Source organism: Saimiri boliviensis, chromosome 8 (genome assembly GCF_048565385.1).
Source record: "Saimiri boliviensis isolate mSaiBol1 chromosome 8, mSaiBol1.pri, whole genome shotgun sequence".
Classification (NCBI taxonomy): domain Eukaryota; kingdom Metazoa; phylum Chordata; class Mammalia; order Primates; family Cebidae; genus Saimiri; species Saimiri boliviensis.
This window is the reverse complement of record NC_133456.1, coordinates 48,627,094-48,642,525: the sequence shown is the minus strand read 5'-3', so window position 1 is coordinate 48,642,525 and position 15,432 is coordinate 48,627,094. Positions and strand designations below refer to the sequence as shown.

At 43.0% G+C, this 15,432-nt stretch overlaps 1 protein-coding gene across 1 annotated transcript in view; it reads left to right on the top strand.

The window, feature by feature from the left end:
* The first annotated feature begins 3 nt into the window (after positions 1–3).
* The window catches only part of CEP97 (centrosomal protein 97), a 68,753-nt gene continuing 53,324 nt past the window's right edge, over positions 4–15,432 (top strand). Inside the window, exon 1 of the mRNA XM_074404443.1 lies at positions 4–222. The gene's annotated coding sequence lies outside the window, so the exon portion shown is untranslated. The remainder of the gene's footprint in view (positions 223–15,432) is intronic.

Sequence of the window (15,432 nt, the reverse complement as noted above, 5' to 3'; positions counted from 1 at the left end):
GGCGGCAGGTCTGGGTTTCCCTGCGAACCGACTTCCGCAGGTGGAATTCCTCCGGAGGTGCCGGAGGGCTCGAGCCCAGAGGGCCTGTCGAAAAGGCAGTCGGTTGGTTTGAGTCCTTCTCTCTCGCCTACTGCCAAGTGTTCTAGAGCCAGGGAATGTGAACCGAAGAGAAAGGTGTCCTCAGTCTTTTCGTAAAGAGACCCAAGGACGAATGCCCCGCAGGTAAAACAACTCGACGTTTTGCCTTCCCTGTTTGCTCATTTCCTCAACCAAACCAGTTAATAGTTTAGCCATTTGTAAGAAAGTGATGACAGCCGACCCGTCTCCCAGGCTGTGCGAATCCAACAGTGCACGGTGGTGCTTCACATCCGTTGAGCGCTTTCTCTGTGCCAGGAATTCTGCCAAAGGCTTTGCAAACATGAGCTCATTCAGTTTCCAAAATTTCTGTTGCGTACCCGCCCAAGAACTACAGTTCGGAGCTGCTGCCTAGTGAAGCAGAGGGGGTCGGTGGAGCCCCGCTGGGAGGTCGAGGGCTCAATCTCTTGAGCCCTTCTATGATGCTACAAATTTCATCGTATGGCAAGGAGTGGCCAGAGGCAATTCTTGAGTTCTGTGGGAGGCTGGAGTATATGACTAGGAAACAAACGTAGTAATTGATTTCTGCTTTCTGTGTATGCAACTCTAAAAAGGTTTTGTAAGATGGCTGGTTGAAGAGATTTGGAATGTCTCATAAGGTGGCTGACTGATGTTAGGAAAACTGTACAATTATGTTGGGACTAGTCTTAAGAATGAGTTAGGCGTCCGTGCCCTGCGCCTCACTCCTGTAATCCCAGCACTTTAGGAGGCCGAGGCGGGCGGATCACTTGAGGTCAGGAGTTCGAGACCATCCTGGCCAACATGGTGAAACCCTGTCTCTACTAAAAATATAAAAATTAGCTGGGCGTGGTGGCGCGGGCCTGTAATCCCAGCAACTCGAGAGGATGAGGCAGGAGTATCGTTTGAACCTGGAGGGGAGGTTGCAGTGAGTCGAGATCGTGCCACCGCGCTCCAGCCTGGGCAACAAGAGCAAAACACTGTTTCAAAAAAAAAAAAAAAAAAAGAATGAGATGGCGGGTTGTGGCGGCTCACACCTATAATTCCAGCACTTTGGGAGGTCGAAGTGGGCAGATCACTTGAGGTCAGGAGTTCGAGACCAGCCTGGCCAACATGGCGAAACCCCGGTCTCTACTAAAAATTCAAAAATTAGTCGGGCGTGGTGACGCGTGCCTGTAATCCTAGCTACTCCGGAGGCTGACGCAGGAGATTCGCTTGAAGCCAGGGTGCGGAGGTTGCAGTAAGCAGAGATCACACCGTTGCACTCCAGGCTGGGAGACAGAACGAGACTCCGTCTCAAAAAAAAAAAAAAAGAGGAGACTTTACAGAATCAAAAAGCAGAGCAAAGATTAGAAATGTGACAGCCTAACCAACACTGACCAGTTGTCGAGAATACTTTCAACACTTGGAAGAGTTGTTTTCTCAGACTTCAATGGCTTGATGAATTTCATAATTCTGACATTCATCCATCTCTGTTCTAAATCATGGCTGATTGAACAAACGTTTGGTCATTTAAAAAAGTCTTTCTGAAATAGTCCTGGCTTCTGCAAGATCCAAGGTACAGCTGTGTTTAGGTAGCTGGTGGCACCAGGATCCACCTGCAGGAATGCAGTCCTTTTTGCTCTGCAGAACCTCAGAATTCATAGTCCCTTCCCAATATTTTAGAAAGATTCTGTTTCATTGTTCTTTGAAATCACGTTTGGCCTGACTGGTTCTGCGGAAGAAATGCAGGAAACTGGGTCTTAGGGATTTTGGCTGTATTTTACTCAAGGGCATTCTTGAGCTGGTATGTCAGGGTTCCTTGTAACACTCCCATAACAAACAAACTGCTCAAAATGCTCTTAGAAGAGGGAGAAATTACGCAGAGAGAGACCCCTAAATGAATTTGTATTATACAGTGTCATAAAGTACAACTTGTGACACCATCTATAAATTATTGCTAACTTTATCCATGCCTTCTCTTTTATTATAGGCAAAAGCTTCAGCTACACTCTGTTCTCTTTTTATTCATTTGTGGAGCAATACTAAACCAAACTTGGTGCCCTTTTCAGCCTCTGTACCTCCTGAGAACAGTGTGTGCCTCCCTTCACAGTTTCTTCACCCATTTGTACATATTTCCCTGCTCTATTAGTTTCCTATGGTTGCTGTAACAAATTACTATGGATTTGGTAACACCACAGATACTTATTTTCTCATAGTTCTGGAGGCTGTAAGTTCAAAATCAGTATCACGGCTGAAATTAAGGTGTCTGTGTGCTCTCTGCATCAAGGATCTAAGGCAGAATGTGTTCCTCGCTCTTCCAGTTTCCACTCATCTAAACCACTCTTCAATTCCTAACCCATTTCAACTGTTAGATCATAAATGTTTGTTGTTTTAAACTATATTTTGGGGAGTAATTTGTTAACATAGAAATAGGTAATATAGGAGGTAAGGAAAAATCAACAATGGGGGCTTGGCAAATGGTGGTGTCATTTATCAAGAGAGACAGATAAGAGAAAGAGAGTAGGTTTGTCAGGGAAGGAGTTAATTTTACAGGGTGTTTTGTTTTGTTTTGTTTTTGAGATGGAGTTTCATTCTTGTTGCTAAGGCTGGAGTGCAATGGTGCCATCTTGGCTCACTGCAACTTCTGCCTCCTGGGTTCAAGCTATTCTCCTGTGTCAGCCTCCCAAGTAGCTGGGATTACAGGCATGCACCACCACGCCCAGCTAATTTTGTATTTTTCAGGGTTTCTCCATGTTGGTCAGGCTTGTCTCAAACTCCTGACCTCAGATGATCTGCCTGCCTCGGTCTCCCAAATTGCTGGGATTACAGGTATGAGCCACTGCATCCGGCCTGAAAGAGTTAATTTTGAAAAGGCTGGGTTCTAGATACTGATAGGTATATTAAAGTAAAACTGTAAAAGTGAGAAGTTAAACATGCTCAGAAAAGTGTTTATAATCAAATTTATTTGATTTTATTGATTTTTTTGAGATAGGGTCTCACTTTGTCTCTCAGGCTGAAGTGCAGTGGTAGATCAGGGTTCACTGCAGCCTCTGTCTCATGGGCTCAAGTGATCTCCCACCTCAGCCCTGTGAGTAGCTGGAACTACAGGTATTGCACATCATGGCCAGCTAATTTTTGTACTTTTAGTGGAGATGGGGTTTGACCATGTTGCCCAGGCAGGTCTTGAACTGGAGTCAAGAGAGCAGCCCACCTCAGCCTTCCAAAAAGCTGGGATTACAGGTATGAGCCACCATGCCCAGCCAAGGATATATTTTAGTAGTAATGAACTTACGGTGACAGAATATGTTGGGTAATATCACCTACTGTCACAAGCTGGCTTCTCTGGAAACCAGAGAGTTACTGAGACCGAGTTTGGGGTTCAAGATATTTGTTATAGATTAAGTCTTGTAAAAGAAGCGGGAGAAAACAGTGTTAGGCAGAGGAAGAAGTGGCATACTTTATAGGCCCTACCAAAACCTCAGTCAGGCCAGGTGCTGTGGCTTATGCCTGTAATCCCAAGGCAGGAGGATTGCTTGAGCACAGAGGTTTGAGGCTAAAGTGAGCTATGATCATGCCACTGCAATCAATCAATAAACAAACCTCAGTCAACCCTGTCAGGAGCTATGGAACAGTTATTGCCTGTTGGAGTATTCTGTGTTGGACGAAATGGTGAAGCGTCTTTATACTTCTGCCTTGCTCAGTCACCACAAGTGTGCTGCCCCAGAGACGTCATGACCTCAAGTGAGGGGGTACTCAGCAGCTGAGCCAGGCCCTACTGATGGCTGGAGGATGCTGGTGCCAGTGCTGCCCACTGTGAGTCAGCAAGGCCTTGCTTGAAGGCAGATCTGGATAGTGTGTTTCTGTGTCTACCACCATAGAAATCATGACTAGAGTGAGTCATCAAAAAAAGAATCAGGATAGCCAGGCATGGTGGCAGGCACCTATAATCCCAGCTACTCAGGAGACTGTGGCAGGAGAATCACTTAAACCAGGGAGTCAGAGGTTGCAGTGAGGTTAGATCGCATGACTGCACTCCAGACTGGGTGACAGAGCAAGACTCCATCTCAAAAAAAAAAAAAAAAAAAAAAAAAGAATCAGGAAATACTAATATTTAAAGGCTAGATGAATGAAGGAAAATAATCAATTGAAGGAGGCTGAGCAGATGGGGCAAAGATAGAGATCCATAACAGTAACCTCACAGAAGGTTATGGAAACATTTCGATAGCACTAAAAGCCACTTAAAGTTCAAGTAAGACAATTTCAGAAATGTATAAGCATGAATGCCTTTGCAGTGACTTAAGTGCGATTCTGGTGTTTCCTTCTAAAAAATACTTCCTTCTCAGGTGTGGGAAGGATTCTATAGTGTTAGACTTTACCATCAGAGTTCTCTGCAGGGTTGCAATCCTGACTCAGGTTTGACTTCAGAAAGTGCCTTGAAAGGGAGGCCAGGTTTGGTGGCTTACACCTGTAGTCCCAGCTTGGAAGGCTGAGGTGGGTGGATCACCTGAGGTCAGGAGTTCAAGATCAGCTTGGCCAACATGGTGAAACTTCATCTCTACTAAAAATACAAAAAAATTAGCCAGCCGCGGTGTCGGGCAACTGTAATCCCAGCTACTTGGGAGGCTGAGGCAGGAAAATTGCTTGAATTGAGGCCTGGCGCGGTGGCTCAAGCCTGTAATCCCAGCACTTTGGGAGGCCGAGGCGGGTGGATCACGAGGTCGAGAGATTGAGACCATCCTGGTCAACATGGTGAAACCCCGTCTCTACTAAAAATACAAAAAATTAGCTGGGCATGGTGGCTCGTGCCTGTAATCCCAGCTACTCAGGAGGCTGAGGCAGGAGAATTGCCTGAACCCAGGAGGCAGAGATTGTGGTGAGCCGAGATCGCGCCATTGCACTCCAGCCTGGGTAACAAGAGCGAAACTCCGTCTCAAAAAAAAAAAAAAAGAAAAGAAAAGAAAAGAAAATTGCTTGAACTGGGAGGCAGAGGTTGCAGTTAGCTAAGATCACACCATTGCACTCCAGCTTGGGCAACAAGAGTGAAACTCTGTTTCAAAGAAAAAAAAAAAAAGGAAAGAAAGATGATGGCCAGAAGTGGGTAAAGGTTGAAGCTGGATATTAGGACCAGGGTTCATCAAAATAGTCTTTATATTATTAGATACTTTTAAATTACTTTTCCATAATAAAAAGTTTCCAACAATTACTATGTGCCTTGGGATTGATAGACTTGTGTCCCACAATTCAGTGCTGAAAAATAGAGTAAGCACCACTTGTATTATTTTGTAATTAAAAAAATACATTATGGAGGCCGAGTGTGGTGGCTCATACCTGTAATCCCAACACTTTGGGAGGCTGAGGCGGGCGGATCACAAGGTCAAGAGATCGAGACCATCCTGGCCAACATGGTGGAACCCCATCTCTACTAAAAATGCAAAAATTAGCTGGGTGTGGTGGCGTGCTCCTGTAGTCCCAGCTAGGCTGAGGCAGGAGAATTGCTTGAACCCAGGAGGCGGAGGTTGTAGTGAGCCGAGATCGCGCCACTGCACTCCAGCCTGGTGACTGGTGGCAGAATGAGACTCTCTCAAAAAAAAAAACTTTATGGGAAAAATCCCTGTATACAGAAATACTTATAGCAGCTTTATTCATAATAGACAAATACAGGGAACAGCTTAGATGCCCATCAGTAGGCGAATATATAAGCAAACTATAATATTTATCAATGTGCTACTACTTAACAATGTACTACTACTTAACAAAGTAGAATGAACAGTTGATTTACACAACATTGATGAGTCTCAGACATTATGGCAATTGAAAGACTTATATTAAAAGTACATACCATATGATTCCATATATATCAAGTTCTATGTCATGCAAAATAACCTATGGTGAGGGGAAAAAAATCAGAACACCAGTGGCCTCTGGGAAGGGAAGGACTGACTGGAAAGGGCTAGAAAAGAACTTTCCTTGTGAATCATAATTTTCTTTATCTCTTTTCTTTTTTCTTTTTGGAGACAGAGTTTCACTCTTTTTGTCCAGGCTGGAGTACAATGGCATAGTCTTGACACACTGCAACCTCTGCCTCCTGGGTTCAAGCGATTCTCCTGCCTCAGCCTCCCAATAGCTGGGATTACAGGCATCCACCACCACACCAGGTTAATTTTTGTGTTTTTAGTAGAGACAAGGTTTCATCATGTTGGCCAGGCTGGTCTTGAATTCCTCACTTCAGGTGACACACCCACCTTGGCCTCCCAAAGTGCTGGGATTACTGGCATGAGCCACTGCATCTGCTCAGTTTTCTATATCTTGATGACTTTTGGTTTAATAACACAGTTTGTCAAACTCAGGGGATGCTCATTTAAGATTTGAAAATTTCAGTGTATGTAAATTTTACTTCAGCAGAAAGGACACTAAATAAATATTTAACACTAGTTAATGAAATACATGCTGAAGTATTTAGGGAGAGATGTACTTGCCCACTAAAAAACATAGTGGACCCAGCATGGTGGCTCATACTGCTAATCCCAGCACTTTGGGAGGGTGAGGTGAGTGGATGGCTTGAGCCCAGGAGTTTGAGACCACCCTGGGAAACATGATGAAATCTTATCTCTACTAAAAAATACAAAAACGGCCGGGCGCGGTGGCTCAAGCCTGTAATCCCAGCACTTTGGGAGGCCGAGACGGGTGGATCACGAGGTCGAGAGATCGAGACCATCCTGGTCAACATGGTGAAACCCCGTCTCTACTACAAATACAAAAAACTAGCTGGGCATGGTGGCGCGTGCCTGTAATCCCAGCTACTCAGGAGGCTGAGGCAGGAGAATTGCCTGAACCCAGGAGGCGGAGGTTGCGGTGAGCCGAGATCGCGCCATTGCACTCCAGCCTGGGTAACAAGAGCGAAACTCCGTCTACAAAAAAAAAAAAAAAAAAAAAAAAAAAAAAAAAAAAAAAAAAAAAATACAAAAACTAGCTGAGTGTGATGGTACATACCTATAGTCCCAGATACTTGGGAGGCTGAGGAGGGAGGATGGTTTAAGCCATCCTTAAGAGGAGGTTGCAGTGAGCCCAGGTCATGCCACTGCACTCCAACCTGGGCCACAGAGCCAGACCCTGTGTGAAAAACAAAACCAAAAAATGATAGACTGATGGATAGATAGATGGATACAAAAATGAGCCCAGTGTGGTGGTGTGTTCCCTGTAGTCCTGGCTACTCAGGAGCCTGATTTGGGAGGATCACTTGAGCCCAGGAGGTGGAGATTGCAGTGAGCCTTAATTGTGCCACTGCACACAAGGCTGGGTGACAGAGCCAGACCCTATCTCCACATCACCCTTCCAAAAGAAAAAATCAAAGTGTAAGTAAATGAATGTTTATTAAACAATTCTTTGAATTTTTGTGTATGTTTGAAATTTTTCCTTTTAGGGAAAATAAAGGGAGATATCTTCTGGGAGAAACTGGTATTACTGATTGGCTCAAAAAGGCAAATGCAAGAAAACATGTTTTTTATTTGTTTGTTTTTGTTGTTGTTTTGAGACAGCATCTCCCTCTGTCGCCCAGTTGCGCAGGGGCACAATCACAGATCACTGCAGCCTCAAATTCTTGGGCTCAAGCGATCCTCCCATCTCAGCCTCTCAAGTAACTGGGACTGCAGGCAGGTGCCTGGCTAATTATTTTTATATTTTTTGTGGACATGAGGGCTTTGCTTTGTTGCTCAGGCTGGTTTCAAACTCCTGGCTTCAAGTGATCCTCCCACCTCAGTCTCCCAGTGTTGGAACTATAGATGTGAGCCACTGTGCCTGGCCAAAATATGGTTTTAAAATGTGATTTGGTATGGAATGATTGCTTATTTTTTACATACCTCATTGGTTCTTTCTCCTGTGCCCAAGCTGAAAGTCTTTCTACTCTTCCACTGTCTAACTTCCTACTTAGATTTTACTTTATATAGAACAAGAATTAGTAAACTTTTTCTGTAAAGGGCCAGATGGTAAATATTTTAGGCTCTATGGGCTAAGGGGCAAAACTGAAGATATTATATAGATACTTGTAGAGAAACAGGGAAAACCAATTTCCACAGCATTTTCACTGATGAAATTCAAAATGTAATAACATTGAGTACAAGTTTTTGAAAATCTGGTATACTAATCAGAAGAATGAAATTTTTTGGGGGGGGAGGAGGTAGAGAATAACATTTTTCTTAATTAGGTTTCAAAGTTCTTAATCCCTATCAAAATCTATTGCAAATGTTCATCTGTCTATCATGATCTGAAATGAAATTTTACAAATTTTATATTTGAAAAATATCTTTTCATATAGGCATTACCCAGTATGATGTCACTCCAAGGGCATATGATTTAAATTAAGCATATTATCCTCTTGGAAAACAATTATGGAAACACATTATTCTCTTGATATCTGCCTTTTTTTTTTTTTTTTTTTTTTAGACAGAGTTTCGCTCTTGTTACCCAGGCTGTAGTGCAATGGCGAGATCTCGGCTCACCGAAACCTCCGCCTCCTGGGCTCAGGCAATTCTCCTGTCTCAGCCTCCTGAGTAGCTGGGATTACAGGCATGCACCACCATGCCCAGCTAATTTTTTGTATTTTTAGTAGAGACGGGGTTTCACCATGTTGACCAGGATGGTCTCGATCTCTTGACCTCGTGATCCACCCGCCTCAGCCTCCCAAAGTGCTGGGATTACAGGCTTGAGCCACCGCGCCCGGCGATATCTGCCTTTTAGCATGTCAGATGAATCATTTCTAACTGATAGTTAGGTGGAAGCTCCTCAATTGCACAGTTAATAAATGGATTTTGAAATATGAAAATTTCCTTTGTGTTTGCAGAGATCAGTAAAACACTACTAAAGTTATAGTTTGAGCTTGAAAAATACAACCGCTGCAAACTTTTGCGAGGATGGAGAGCTTGCTTTTTGTTTTAACTTGTGACTCAAATAATGTTAGTTGTCAAAATGACTTCATCACAATAAGTTTTGCAGGTCAGTACTGTTATGCTTTTTAATTTATGTCGACTTTATTAAGAAGCATCATCAGGCCGGGCGCAGTGGCTCAAGCCTGTAATCTCAGCACTTTGGGAGGCCAAGGCGGGTGGATCACAAGGTCAAGAGATCGAGACCATCCTGGTCAACATGGTGAAACCCTGTCTCTACTAAAAATACAAAAATTAGCTGGGCATGGTGGCGCGTGCCTGTAATCCCAGCTACTCAGGAGGCTGAGGCAGGAGAATTGCTTGAACCCAGGAGGCGGAGTTTGTGGTGAGCTGAGATCACGCCATTGCACTCCAGCCTGGGTAACAAGAGGGAAACTCCCTCAAAAAAAAAAAAAAAAAAAAAGAAGCATCATCAAATGATCTAAATCAGCAAACTAGCAAAAATGAATTTAAAAGTCATTTAGTCAGTAGTGTAAACTAAAAATAAAATCCTGAGCCTGCTGCCAACTGCATAAACGTACCCCTCATGGCCAAGGGGGTCCAGAAAAACTTTTAAAATGGAGTTTCTGGCCGGGTGTGGTGGCTCAAACCTGTAATCCCAGCACTTTGGGAGGTCGAGGCGGGCGGATCACGAGGTCAAGAGATCGAGACCATCCTGGTCAACATGGTGAAACCCCATCTCTACTAAAAATACAAAAAATTAGCTGGGCATGGTGGCGCGTGCCTGTAATCCCAGCTACTCAGGAGGCTGAGGCAGGAGAATTGCCTGAACCCAGGAGGCGGAGGTTGCGGTGAGCCGAGATCGCACCATTGCACTCCAGCCTGGGTAACAAGAGCGAAACTCCGTCTCAAAAAAAAAAAAAAAAAAAAAGGAGTTTCTGACCATAATAGTACAGGAGGTCAGACGTGATTCATTGCATTCCCTCCCTTTTGGAGTTTAGATACAACTGACCAGCAGTGATGTTAAAGAAGAGATCATACCACTGACAGACTTTTTGTGGCAATAAGATATCAAATGATACACAAGGCCTAAGGCCATATCAGGTAAGGGTTAAGTCATACACCGCAACACTAAAAGAATAAACTGTTTCTTTTGCGGTGCAGAAGCTGTGGGGTTTGATTAGGTCCCATTTGTCTATTTTGGCTTAAAAGTGGGTGAAGGATATGAACAGACGCTTTACAAAAGAAGACATACATGAGGCCAACAAACATATGAAAAAATGCTCATCATCACTGGTCATTAGAGAAATGCAAATCAAAACTACATTGAGATACCATCTCACGCCAGTTGGAATGGCGATCATTAAAAAATCTGGAGACAACAGATGCTGGAGAGGATGTGGAGAAATAGGAACACTTTTACACTGTTGGTGGGAGTGTAAATTAGTTGAACCATTGTGGAAGACAGTGTGGCGATTTCTCAAGGACCTAGAAATAGAAATTCCATTTGACCCAGCAATCCCATTACTGGGTATATATCCAAAGGATTATAAGTCATTCTACTATAAGGACACGTGCACATGAATGTTCATTGCAGCACTGTTTACAATAGAAAAGACCAGGAACCAACTCAAATGCCCATCGATGATAGATTGGACAGGGAAAATGTGGCACATATACACCATGGAATACTATGCAGCCATCAAAAACAATGAGGTCGTGTCCTTTGTAGGGACATGGATGAACCTGGAAACCATCATTCTCAGCAAACTGACACAAGAACGGAAAATCAAACACCGCATGTTCTCACTCATAGGTGGGTGTTGAACAATGAGAACACACGGACACAGGGAGGGGAGCACCACACACTGGGGTCTGTCGGGGGGGAAATGGGGGAGGGACAGCAGGGGGTGGGAGTTGGAGAGGGATAGCATGGGGAGAAATGCCAGATATAGGTGATGGGGAGGAAGGCAGCAAACCACACTGCCATGTGTGTACCTATGCAACAATCTTGCATGTTCTTCACATGTACCCCAAAACTTAAAATGCAATTAAAAAAAGAATACGGTATGTTGTAGGACCTGAGTATAGCACCCATGAGTAATTCAGAGTAATTCTTACGTCATGATAAAATTATTTTGGCTCCCAGCTGGCTAATAAAAAGTAATTATTTTAATTTAAAAAAAAAAGGAAAGAATAAACTGTGTTCTCAAACTGCCACAAGGTTTTTCGTTTTCTGTAACAGCTAAACCATCACTGGCCTAGAGATAAGCAATATTAAAACAATTGTAGGCTGGGCGCAGTGGCTCATGCCTGTAATCTCAGCACTTTGGGAGGCCGAGGTGGGTGGATTGCTTGAGCTCAGGAGTTCGAGGCCAGTCTGGCCAACATGGTGAAACCCGTCTCTAAAAAAAAAAAAAAAGAAGAAAAGAAAAAAGAAAAAAAAAATTTGCAGCTCACCATCAGACATGAGTAACTGATGCCCATTCCACCAGCTTTGATTGGATAAGAGACTGATTTTAGCCGGGCGCAGTGGCTCAAGCCTGTAATCCCAGCACTTTGGGAGGCCGAGGCGGGTCGAGACCATCCTGGTCAACATGGTGAAACCCCGTCTCTACTAAAAATACAAAAAAATTAGCTGGGCATGGTGGTGCGTGCCTGTAATCCCAGCTACTCAGGAGGCTGAGGCAGGAGAATTGCCTGAACCCGGGAGGCGGAGGTTGCGGTGAGCCGAGATCGCGCCATCGCACTCCAGCCTGGGTAACAAGAGCGAAACTCCGTCTCAAAAAAAAAAAAGAGACTGATTTTAGCAACTTTCTCCTGATAAGAACACCAGCATGGACTGATTGTTGCAAGCTTGCAGAGGCTGTACTCTTGCATGCCTTCATGTCTTAAAAAGACCTTTTGACATATGGGAGCTAATTTTAATACATTCCAGTGTTAAATCTCCACTCCGAAGTGAACATCGATCATATGTTACATGCATGTTTGTTCAATACCTATGTGTCAGGATCACCTTTCTGAATAGTCATAGTTTCTCCAGTAACCTGTTGAATATGTATGTTTACCCAAACTGTTCAGCATAAAGCTGGTACCCCAACCACTCCTCCTTTGAAGTGCCTGTCACCAGTCTCTCTGGAGGCTATGCTTCTCAGCCTATGGGATGGCCACCTTGCAGGCTGTAAGCCTTTGTAAGACATAAAGTCTTTCTAAATTTATAGGTCTTGTGATTTGTAAAGTTATCAGTGGTTAAGAGAAGTTCTTTTCATTTAGAAAAATTTCAATCTTGGCTTTAAAAAAAAAATCACAATAAAATGTTATATTGCTAACTCATCAAATGCTATATGGCAGGGCCAGGCAGGATATTCTGCTATTTTGACCAAAAATTCATGGACTAACAACAGTTAACTCCATGAGGATGAATGAATTTTATCACTGATACTGCAGATTCAATAATAGCTGTACGTGGTAAGTTCAAATGTTTTCCACAAACTATGTTGTTTAATAATCCAATGATGTTCTAACCATAGGATTTAAACATCTTACATTTTCATAAGCATTGTAAATCTGTCAAGTCTTTCTTTTTTTATGTCATCAGTTGTGATATATCAAATAGATTCTATTTCAGGTGTACTTAATTAGTGTTTTTTCACCTTCTTTAAAAATATTCTTACCTGTTTCATGCAGCTATTTATGGAGCTAATTATTCAGTCCGTTCAACCATTGATTCCTTGAGTAAAAAGGAACAAATTATCAACATCAGTAACAATTGTCAATTCAGTACAAACTAAGGAAAACCATTTAGAATCACTTGCTTTGCTTTTTTTTCTAATTGAATTTTTTTTTTTTTTTTTTTTTTTTTTTTAGAGATGCGATCTCCTAGCCTGGATTTGAACACCTGGGCTGACTCAGCTCCCTGAGTAGCTGGGACTACAGGCATAGGCCATCTCATGTGGCTAACTTAAATTTATTTTTAAATTTACTCTCCATGTTGTTTCCTGTATCCTTAATGCTTTAAGCAGCTGTACTCACCTAAAGGCTAATGGTTTTAAGCAAAATGTTTTTCTTTTTTAAATTAAAGAAAATGTTATTTTTTAATTAAAAAATATTTTTTAAGTTAAATTTTAAAAAATTTAAATTACTATATGCTTATCGTTTGTTTTTTGAGAGAGTCTTGTTCTGTTGCTCAGGAGTGCAACACTTTCTCAGCTGGAGTGCAGAGGGCACTCTTGGCTTACTGCAACCTCCACCTTCCAGGTTCAAGCAATTGTCTGCATCAGTCTCCAGAGTAGCTGGGATTACAGGTGCCTGCCACCAGGCCCGGCTAATTTTTTTGGTTTTTTAATAAAGATGGGTTTCACCATCTTGGCCAGGCTGGTCTTGAACTCCTGACCTTGTGATCCACCTGCCTCGGCCTCCCAAAGGATAACTGCTTATTCTAATAACATTAACATATAGCATTCTTTTAGCACATATATAGTTCTTTTTTTTTTCTTTTTCTTTTTTTTTTTTTTTGAGACGGAGTTTCGCTCTTGTTACCCAGGCTGGAGTGCAATGGCGCGATCTCGGCTCACCGCAACCTCCGCCTCCTGGGTTCGGGCAATTCTCCTGCCTCAGCCTCCTGAGTAGCTGGGATTACAGGCACGCGCCACCACGCCCAGCTAATTTTTGTATTTTTAGTAGAGATGGAGTTTCACCATGTTGACCAGGATGGTCTCGATCTCTTGACCTCGTGATCCACCCACCTCGGCCTCCCGAAGTGCTGGGATTACGGGCTTCAGTCACCGCGCCCAGCCCAAGCACATATATAGTTTCATTTGCATAATAAGCACAATGCTTTATCACCAAATTTGATAAAATAATGCATGCTTCACTGTACCTTAGAGATGGGATATTTTGCCAAGCATGGTGGCCCATGCCTGTAATCCCAGCATTTTGGGAGGCTGAGGCAGGTGGATCATGAGTTCAGGAGACAGTGACCATCCTGGCCAACATGGGGAAACCCCCTCTCTACTAAAAATATAAAATTAGCTGGGCATGGTGGCACGCGCCTGTAGTGCCAGCTACTCGGGAGGCTGAGGCAGGAGAATTGCCTGAACCCGGGAGATGGAGGTTGCGGTGAGCCGAGATCGTGCCATTGCACTCTGGCCTGGTGACAACATGAGACTTAGCTAAATAAAAAAAATAAAAAAGGAGAGAGAGAGAGATGGGATATTTTAAGTCCATTTCTCTCTCTCATTTTTTTTTTTTTTTTAGAGACAGGGTCTAGGGTTACCCATGCTGGAGTGCAGTGGTGTGATCATAGCTCCCTGCAACCTTGAACCCCTAGCCTCAATTGATCCTGCCACCTTCCCCTCTGAGTAGCTGGGACTACAGTGTGTGCACCTATTTTTTTTTTCACATGAGAGTATACACTGGTAATAAAAATGATAAAATTTCAGGGTGTGGCAATATGCATGCTATGATTTGTAATGGCAGCAGTGCCAAGTGATGAGAATGGTCTCTGGTCATGACTACTCTGCTACAGTGTAAAAGCATCCATAGACAGTAGATAAATGAATAAGTATGGCTGTATTCCAATAAAATTTTTCTCATGGACACTGAAATATGAATTTCATATAATTTCGTGCGTCACAAAATAGTAATTTTTTTCTAGCCATTAAAAATGCACAAATGATAATTAGCTGTGGACTGTACAACAGCAGGAAGCAGGTCAGACATGGCTCTCAGGCCATAGTTGGCCAACTCCTGCTAGAGAACATCTATACATAGCAGCCTTTTGAGTATTTTTGTTCATTTGAGATCATGAAAAGGAATTAGTATTGGCCAGGTACAGTGGCTCAGGTCTGTAGTCCCAGCACTTTGGGAGGCTGAGTCGGGCAGATCACCTGAGGTCGGAAGTTCGAAATTAGCCTAATCAACATGGAGAAACCCTGTCTCTACTAAAAACACAAAAAAGTTAGCCAGGCATAGTGGTGTTTACCTGTAATCCCAGCTACTGGGGAGGCTGAGGCAGGAGAATCGCTTAAACCCGGGAGGCAGAGGTTGCGGTGAACTGAGATCGCGCATTTGCGCTCCAGCCTGGGCAATAAGAGCAAAACTTCGTCTCAAAAAATAAATAAATAAATTAGTATTTTAAAAGATTATTATTCATATTCCTTCTGCGTTGTAGATTTTGTATTGTAGTTAAATACAAAACTCCAGCAATTTCAAAGTTTTACAAGTCCAGTTTCTTTCTTTCTTTTAATCCCAAAGTGCTGGGATTACAAAAAGTCCAGTTTCTAAAGAGAAAAACACATCTGCCTTTGTCAGCATACTCAGCATACCTATGTATATTACATATTTCTGTGTTTGATATTACCTTCTCTTGACTGGAAAGGTAAAATCTGTTTTGTTTTGTTTTGTTTTGTTTTGTTTTGTTTTGTTTTGTTTTGAGACGGAGTCTTGCTCTGTCAACCAGGCTGGAGTGCAGTAGCTG